We start from the raw sequence: 8,494 nt of genomic DNA, 5'->3' as shown, positions 1-8,494 counted from the left end.
TCAGGTGCAGCACAGAATTCAGACAGTCTTGGTGCTAGCGTGACTTTTATATCCTTCTTTATATTCCATCTGGAATCAGTTTTACTCAGGCTTGGAAACACAATTTAAGAACACCCAACAACAGTGAATGGAGCCAAGAAGATATGCCTGGTTACGTACTGTTTGTCCTCTGGCCTTATTGCCTAATCTCCCCTCTTCTTTGCATACAAATTTAATGTAGTGACATTGATGCGCTGCACGTTGCAATAGATAATTCGGCAATATGAGGGGGGGAAAAAGTGACATCAATTGCAATGGCTGCTTTGAGCTTTTGATGTTGCTAAAATTTAATCAAGAGCTTGATTCAGATGTAATTCAAACATCCAAAGTGTCGGCTGCTGCGTTTCTTTAAGTTCCCTCCCATCATACTCCTTACTGCTGCTCTTGCAAATCTAATCTGCAGAGGCAGTCAGCAATAAGCAGTCAGTCAGCAATAAGCAGGCAGCAATAAGCAGGCAGCAAGTGCTCTTGATGAGGGCGCGGTTAATCACGCCTTTCTCAGTTTACAGACATTTCCAGCAGCTTTCTTGTGTATGCACACATGCAGAGATGCCGCATCCCATCTCCGCTTACGTATGCACAGAAGCAGCCCTGACAGAGCTTTACCTCCACAGACTGTTATGCCCGATCCTTGTAATCAAAGAAGACACAGCAAACGGAAAAGGCCTCAGTGCGCAGCGGCTGCGGCCCGCAGGATCACCTGGCTGCAGACGCTGCGTCCTTGCTGCATCGTTCTGGCTCTCCCAGCGCACCGGCCTGCGCTTTGCCTCCTGCGTCCAGCGAGGGAGAGCTGCCAGGGCTCCTCGGGCCGTACGTATTAACCGTCTCCTCTCCAGTAACAGCCGTTGTTCAGCCAGCTCTGCTTTCAATCAGAATGTCACTTCCAGCCTCATTCCCCTAAGGATGTTTTATAAATCCGCCCCTAGTGAACAGTGGGCTGAGGAGATGATACTCCAGTCAGGTCAGGCTGATTTCTACTGACGAGAAGGACAAACTAAGAAATCCCGTTCCCTGTGTGCTGCAGCTAAGAAGCATGTAACTTGGAGAAGACGTCCTCCCAGCAGCTAAATCCTCTCCAAATAAGCCTATATATCTTACTCACAAAGGATATTTTGTTAAACCAGCTATGCAATAGCTACCCTCTTAAGGCTGTATTTACGAACTTGCAGCTTGTATTTAGATAAATTATGGGTTTTATAACATAAAAATACTTCGGGAGGATCTGTACATTAACTAATAATTCAAATGAGATGCTTATTAAATGCATACAATTGTGACATAACTGTTGTCATCATGGTTGCGTGTTCCAGGAATGATCAAATATCAATCATGCACATAAACAGCTTCACTTCTAAGATGGAAAAGGCCCCGCTTGGCTGCCTTGCCTGCGGTTCCCTCCACAGCGGAGAAGGATTTCTCTGGGGTCAGTTCTGCAGCAAAACACCTCCCTGTGTGTACGGGTTGTTCTGTTGCTCGCGTGGAGATCCAAGGGCAAGCGTTTGAAGAACTGGAAGCGCATCTTGGAGAACGTGGCATCTCCTTTGGGCTGTCCCTGTGCAGCTGCTGTGAATGAGGGCAGGTCTGGGCTGGCACAGCCGCAGCGCAAGCAAACCTCACACGTAGTGGAACTTGGTTTTCGGTGAACCTGTCTCCCGTCACTCACCGTGGCCTCGGGGTGACACATCGGCAAAGCTACACAGGACCCAAAGATGTCCATGGCGAGAACAGGAAACAGCCTTGTGTTGTCTGCAGAGGGGGTGGAGGTGGGGGAAGGCAATTCCTGCCCTACGTTTAACCCCAAGAGAGATTGGTGTGTAGGTAACTTCTCTTTTCTTTTATATAGTATAGAAATGGATTAAACTCAAGAAATATTAAGATATCGCACAAGGTAAAGACTTCCCCAAGACCACAGATACTTTGGAGATGGTGATGGGATTAACACGATGTAAGAAGTTACAGGACAACATGATGTACTTATGCACCGAACACGTGGGGAAGCTCCATCATAGGTCACCCCCGACTGGGCCGCACTCACCACCCCACAACAGCCTCCCCATCCTTGCTGCCCCTTTCAGTACGCTCTGAAAGAAAAAAAGCCATGAAAAAGCTATTTGCGTAAATATCATAACTTTTATTGTTCACAGTTTTTGGAGAAACATTCCTAAATTACAGTGTTATTCTCTCTTAAGAATTGGTGCCTTTCTCCAGTCTGGGTTTGCCTGGCTCTGGTTGCCAGTCAGTGATTCTCGTGTTGCTCTTTTTAAGGTCAGAGCAGCATTGTGCAGGATTTTCTCCCCGTCAAGGTCCTTGTGCGCAGTAATCCAGACATTCTCAGTTTTGGTAGATAAACTCAGCCCACTGAGCTTTCTCTGTCACCCTCTCGAAGGCATTTTCACACTCCACCAGTAATTTCGGAATTTTTTTTGCACCCATTCCAATTACTCAGCTTCTCTTTTAAAATGTAAATATCCAAACGGCATCCAAAATTCCCAACTCTCACAGCTGAGACATACAGAAGTGTAATCACTTACTGCTAACGGTAATTAAAAACAAGAACACATTCTTATTCATTAGTCTTTCACCCTGGGACTGCACTGGGAGCTCTTATTCACTCTGGTCCCAAGTATGGATATTTTTGTCACGTTAACATTTAATTGGTGATGATTTTACATCTATTTTCACCAGTGATGTGTAACCACTGAATCGTTTCCCATCCCAGCAGAACCATCCATGAGCATCTCCGATGCACCGTGGTTCTTTTCAAACCACCTTCTACAAGGTGTGATTGTCAGAAAACACGGACCTTTGCAGGGCCCGGATAACATTCAGTTCACTCTAATCCCAAAGAAAATAGAAAAACAAAGGTAGAATGAAATGATGTAATGAAATGACTTACATCATGCTCCTTCATTAACACTCATCTCCTTTTTCATCCCTTTCCTGGGATGTCCAGCCAGCTCTGCGCTTCACCCATTCCATCCTCATTGGCCCCGGGCGCCCGCCTTAGAAATACTGATAGAAGCTTTCTAGACCTACTGAATTCGACAATGTTAACATTTAATGTCGAGCACTGCTGAAGAATGACACCGCTCCTCCAGTTCCCCACAGCACCACGAGCCCTTTTACCAACTGTGTCCACAAATGGTCCTTGTCCCACCGCAATGATGTCTTTGGAACTCCAGCTCCCTATCGCCCTCTTCGAGCGCCCCAACCCACACATTTCTCTTTTCCTTTGGCTATTGCGTTGCTTATTCATTTTCTACACTTCATAACTCTCATTTTGAGTTGATTGCTGTCTGCTTCCCCTTCTCCTATGTGTTTTATATTACTTTACATCTGATTTTTCCCTTCATTTCATCACTGAAACAGGATGGGCGGTCAGCCAAAGTCGTCGCCCTTCTTGATTGCAAAATTGTTGGGTTTTTGGCCGTTTAATAGCTTTCACTTAGAAAACTGCCAATTCTAATTCAGATTTCCATCTAATTTCTTCTTCACCACCGGATTCGATGTGAAATTTGCTCGGCCCTGCCCTTGTGCAGCACGAGTTCCATTTATTACCATTTGCGTGGTGTATGTCTCGCTCCAATGGAATCGGGATTCCACAGCCACCACCAGCCTCTAGTTCTGCAATTCATTTATCTTTATCTGACATAAGCAAGACAAAACCAAATCACTTCATGTTTCATGTCTAACACTGCATTAGAAAAACAGGTCTAGGACACAGACAACAAACATTAATCCTGACTACTGGATTCCTTTCAACTGTAAAATACATCTATACCTTTTTATTGTACCTATGAAGAGAAACCAAGCTAAGAGATGCACGGGCAGGTTAGTACCAGCTAAAGTTAATGGTAACAGGCACATGTCTTGGAAAACTCTTCCCCATTCACTTCTTTTATAATACTTCTCAAGAGTTTAATCACTCCAAAAAGCAGAGAAAAAGAAAAAACTCATTTTCAAACACCGCAGATATATTTAGTGGCTTCTTGCACTGAGTCTTTTGTACCTGTTTTAAGATGGAAAGTTGCTCAGACAAGTTGCCTTTGCAACTTTCTGCTTCTCTAGCAGGTATGAGAATGTAAATGCCAGACACTGGATCTGATCAGTTCACAGCTCAATTAACAGTAACTTGTTTTTCCCATTCATGCCCCGCTGATTAAAACACCTTAGAATGTATTTTGCATTCTAGATTTTCCAAACAATTCTTAAACTGAAACACACACAAAAGTTCTAAACCACTTTTGGATATATTAACAACACTGAGCCGGTGCTTCATTTGATAAACAATCCCCACTGAATATAGAAACACGCTGTTTACCATAACAATGCTATATTGAAACAGCTGGAGATGGTTGACAAGACTGATTGCTCCAAACTCTGCAGAGCGGAGAGGAAGAAGGAACAAATTTGATGAAGGAGGAGGGAGCAATGCGAGCGATGCCCTGGGAGCGGAGCTGGACACGGCACCCAACGCAGCCCGCGGTCACAACAGCAACACTGGGACGTGGGAGAAAGAGCCTGAAACGGAAGATAAATAGGCAGCAGGGCAGAAAAGCCACTTGAAGATACTGGCTGAATGGCGGTTTCTTTGCCAAGGAGCAGCCAAGATGACTTGGATTGAAGCGAAGGGCTGAGGGAGCAAAGGGAGTGAGATTTGACAGCTCAGGCGGAGTAGATGGGGAAATAAACTGGGCTGGAGAGTCCACAGGCTTCAGAGAGACGCTCTTTTGGGCTCAGGAAAGATTGTGGCTCCAGTGACACTTGTGTGTGGCCTGATGGTGAAATGTGAGAACAGACCCGCGGCTCCAGCTCGGAGTCGCTGGCTCGGCAGCGGCCGCGTGTCCGGCACACGCGTGGGTTACACACAATAACCTCAGCATGCAGTTCCTGAGACACGCAAGGTCAGGCGCACAATTCGGGCAGGTTCAGGCTCCTGGGCAGCTGTAACTTTCTGCCCTGGTACCCATCGGATGCTGAACACACAAGAGGTGCCCAAACTACCCGCGCCAGCTCCTTTTTGCCATTTCCTGACTCCTGACTTTGTGTAGCCTTAATAAAGGTCTTTTAAAAGCAGTTGTGTGTGGATAATTGTGTGTGGGAATTTTGCCAACTCAAACATGAGGGAGTTCAAGAGGCTTTTCTAATCTTGTGAGTTTATCCACTGAAGAAAAAGATTTGATTAAAAAAATGAAGTACGGCTAAACTGGGAACAATATTTTACTGCGGGCTGTTCTTCGGTTCTTCACAGGCACTTTGAAACCTTGACCAAAAAAATCACAAAATTAGGAACTTATTGAATAGAAATGAAATGTACCGATGCAGAAACATAAACAGAAATGCCAGATGTATAATGTCAACTTGTAATATGCGGCTTCAATTAATTCTTCTTAATTCATTTGTTTTCTTTACTTCTTTTGTTTTGCCATCTGGAAAAGGCCATTTTCTAGTGACAGATCAGAGGAAAGACCCCAAATGGACGTTTGCTTCAAGAGCAGCAGCCTCGTTCCTCTGCTCAGATCCAGCTCCTTTCTGGAGTTTTCCCTCCCGCACAAAGCTCAGGACAAACTTAGGCCTGGACTGGGAGGCAAAAACATCTATATGGAGGTTTAGTAAAGTTTTCAATTCACTCTCAGAAGTACAAATGTGAAGCAGTTCTGTGAAAGGAGATGGAGCCACAGGAAACAGCGGGGCGAATGATGAGATATCATCATTTGGGAAGGGCGCGAGTGCATGCTTATTAGAGTATTACATGGAAGAGATTTCTGGCTGGGTCTTGTGTTATTTTAAAAAACAATCTACATTTATCCAGTGGAAAAAAAAAAGTCAAGCCATTAATTAAACAAATTTTATAGTTAAGCAGATTTGAGTGGTGGCAACACAATTGCTTTGTCCTCTGAAGCTCATCAAACTACAAGTTAATAACAGCACAATGAGTATTGTCACTTTTGCACTGACACCCATTAGACAGAGCATAATATAACGAAATCTTAATTGGATGTGGTCAAAGGATCAGCATTGCCCTGCTTGAACAATAAATCCCACTGTTTATTTAACCATAACAGATGATTTATAGCAGCATTGTATCCCATTGTCACCTCCTAATGCAGTGGATCTATGGAACTGCTGGGTACTCGCTTTGCTTTCTAAAATGCCTAAACTTTACTTTACAAATATTTTCAAGTAGAGCATGAGACGTATAGTTTCAAAAACTCAGAAAACTGCAGTTAAGTCACCAAGGAGGTGTTTTAATTAAGAGAAAAACGTGCCATACACATTTTCTAAAGAAAAGGGGTAAGTTTTCTTTCATTAGGCAACTGCATCATCAAGTATCTGAAGACATTAACAACCCAATTCTGTGTGCACACCACTACGTAAACACGCCGACTGCCAAGTCAAGATTGCGGTATGAATTGCAAGTTTGTATGTGCAGCAAATAGAAACCCTTTACAGTTTACTGGTGAGAAGAAACTCTAGTGATTTGCAAAGTGAGGTTCCAACTTTATCCCACTATTTCAGGACAAAAAAGTAACATGGAATATCCCCATCAAGCTATTACAATCCTGTGTTTTTAGGAAATTCCGCGATGGCACACGAGCCCCTGTGAGCACGGCACACACAGGATGATCTCGCTGGTAGTGACTGTCACTGTCACAGCCGACACCTGCAATGCAGAGCAACAGTTCTGATAATCCATGCATAGAGTATTTCCTTTAAGATGTGGATCATTACACAAAAATAGTAGAAACCATTTTCCACCCATTTCCCAGTATTAGGCTTCACGACGTTTTAGATACATATTTATACCAAATTTGCCCAAGGAGTGCAGACAGGAGGTAAAACTCCACACAATGAAGACTACCTAAGCAAACCCTACTGGCTCTTACAAAAACCAACAATAAATGTATATGCAAGTGGGCATCTTAAAATGACGGTAAGTACAATAATTAGATTAAGTAATAACTTGATTTCTGCTATCATGTATCCATTGCAGTTTTCTAATCCCTGGTGTTGTGTGAAGGCACCAGACAATAATCTTACTTAGAAACACTACATTTGGTGCATAACTTCCAAAGATATACAATGCCCTCCAGAATCACTGCCTTTCTATGAATACTGCAAGAAAACATTTGCTCTGCTGCCTTCATGTAAAGAACAACTTACAAAAGGTCCAGGTGGCTTAAGAACATCCACCCAGTGTATTTTTTGCAATGTATCTACAGACTGGCCTTTTAGGAACCTTGGAAGAAAAAACATCCTTAGATTTCTTTCTGTGGCGTATCAAAGAAGGGTCTGGTCAAACAGGTAGGTAAATAAGGATTCCACTCATCAGTCATTCTATTTTAAGCTCAGCAAAAGCAAAGCCTTACCCAGAAACAGTTAGGAAAGACCTCAGGATTTTCTTAAGTTCCAAAATATGAGCAGTTAAAATTTAAGAGTCTTGTTCAGGATTGATGGGGTGGGTCAACCCCAAGAGATCCTTAACTAACTAAGGTCCCGTTTGCTGGTCTCCTCGATGACACGTTTCTAAGGCATCCAGCAAAGCAGGGAAGTGATTTCCAGGACCTCTTTCTAATCCTGGACTGCAAACAACAGGAACAACTTTGCTCACCAACGATGTGAAGTTCTGAGTCGTCCCAGGTCACTATGATGTGACTACTGAGTGCTGGAAGGACAGACAGTGTCTGTCAAATTTGTCTGGAACATTATGACAGGAACACTATTACTTCTCAAAAAAGTTTTGAGCAAATTCAGAATTCAGCTCTTCTGATAACGTATTTTTAGTGAGACCAAGATTTTTACAGCCTCTTCATACTGCACAGCTCAGTTTCCCTTCAGACTTTCTCAAATATGTTCTTCAAAGCCGGGAAAACTGACTTTGCAACATCACGGCCTTGTCTTTCTGAAAAAGGTTCTTTAAAACCATTTCATGTACAAGTTTTCCGTAGCTGCTACTGCCCAGAAAGTATCTTTTTCTTGCTCAGCTCTGCCCGGTTTGTCCCACTGAACTCACCACTTCGCTCTTCCCAGCTCACCTCCCGCCTCCTCTGCCATTTGCAGATGCTGTCACAGCTTTGTCACTTCCAGCCCGGGCAGACAAGGCACCAGCATTTTAAACCTCCGATTCTGTTGAATCCTCCAGAAGTCCTTCCAGAGTTGTGTTCATAAGCTGAACACACTAGCTGAGCTTTCTTCCTCCTATTTCCTTATTAAACCTCACATGAAATTTCACTTATTTGCAAAGCAGGAAACCCTTGAGACACAAGTGGAACAAATATAAAGGTCAATGAATGCAGCAGAGAGGCTGCAGCCCCAACAACTTTCTCAAGAAATTGCACAAATAATAAAGGAATGAAAGAAGTCGCGTTGAAAAGACACATCTTAATCCTGAAAGGCGTTACATGAACTTTTGTCACTGATGGGGTCTGGGCCTATCACCCAAGAATATGTGGGA

Source organism: Nesoenas mayeri, assembly GCF_963082525.1.
Source record: "Nesoenas mayeri genome assembly, chromosome: 16".
Classification (NCBI taxonomy): Eukaryota; Metazoa; Chordata; class Aves; order Columbiformes; family Columbidae; genus Nesoenas; species Nesoenas mayeri.
Note: the sequence above shows the minus strand (reverse complement) of the source record.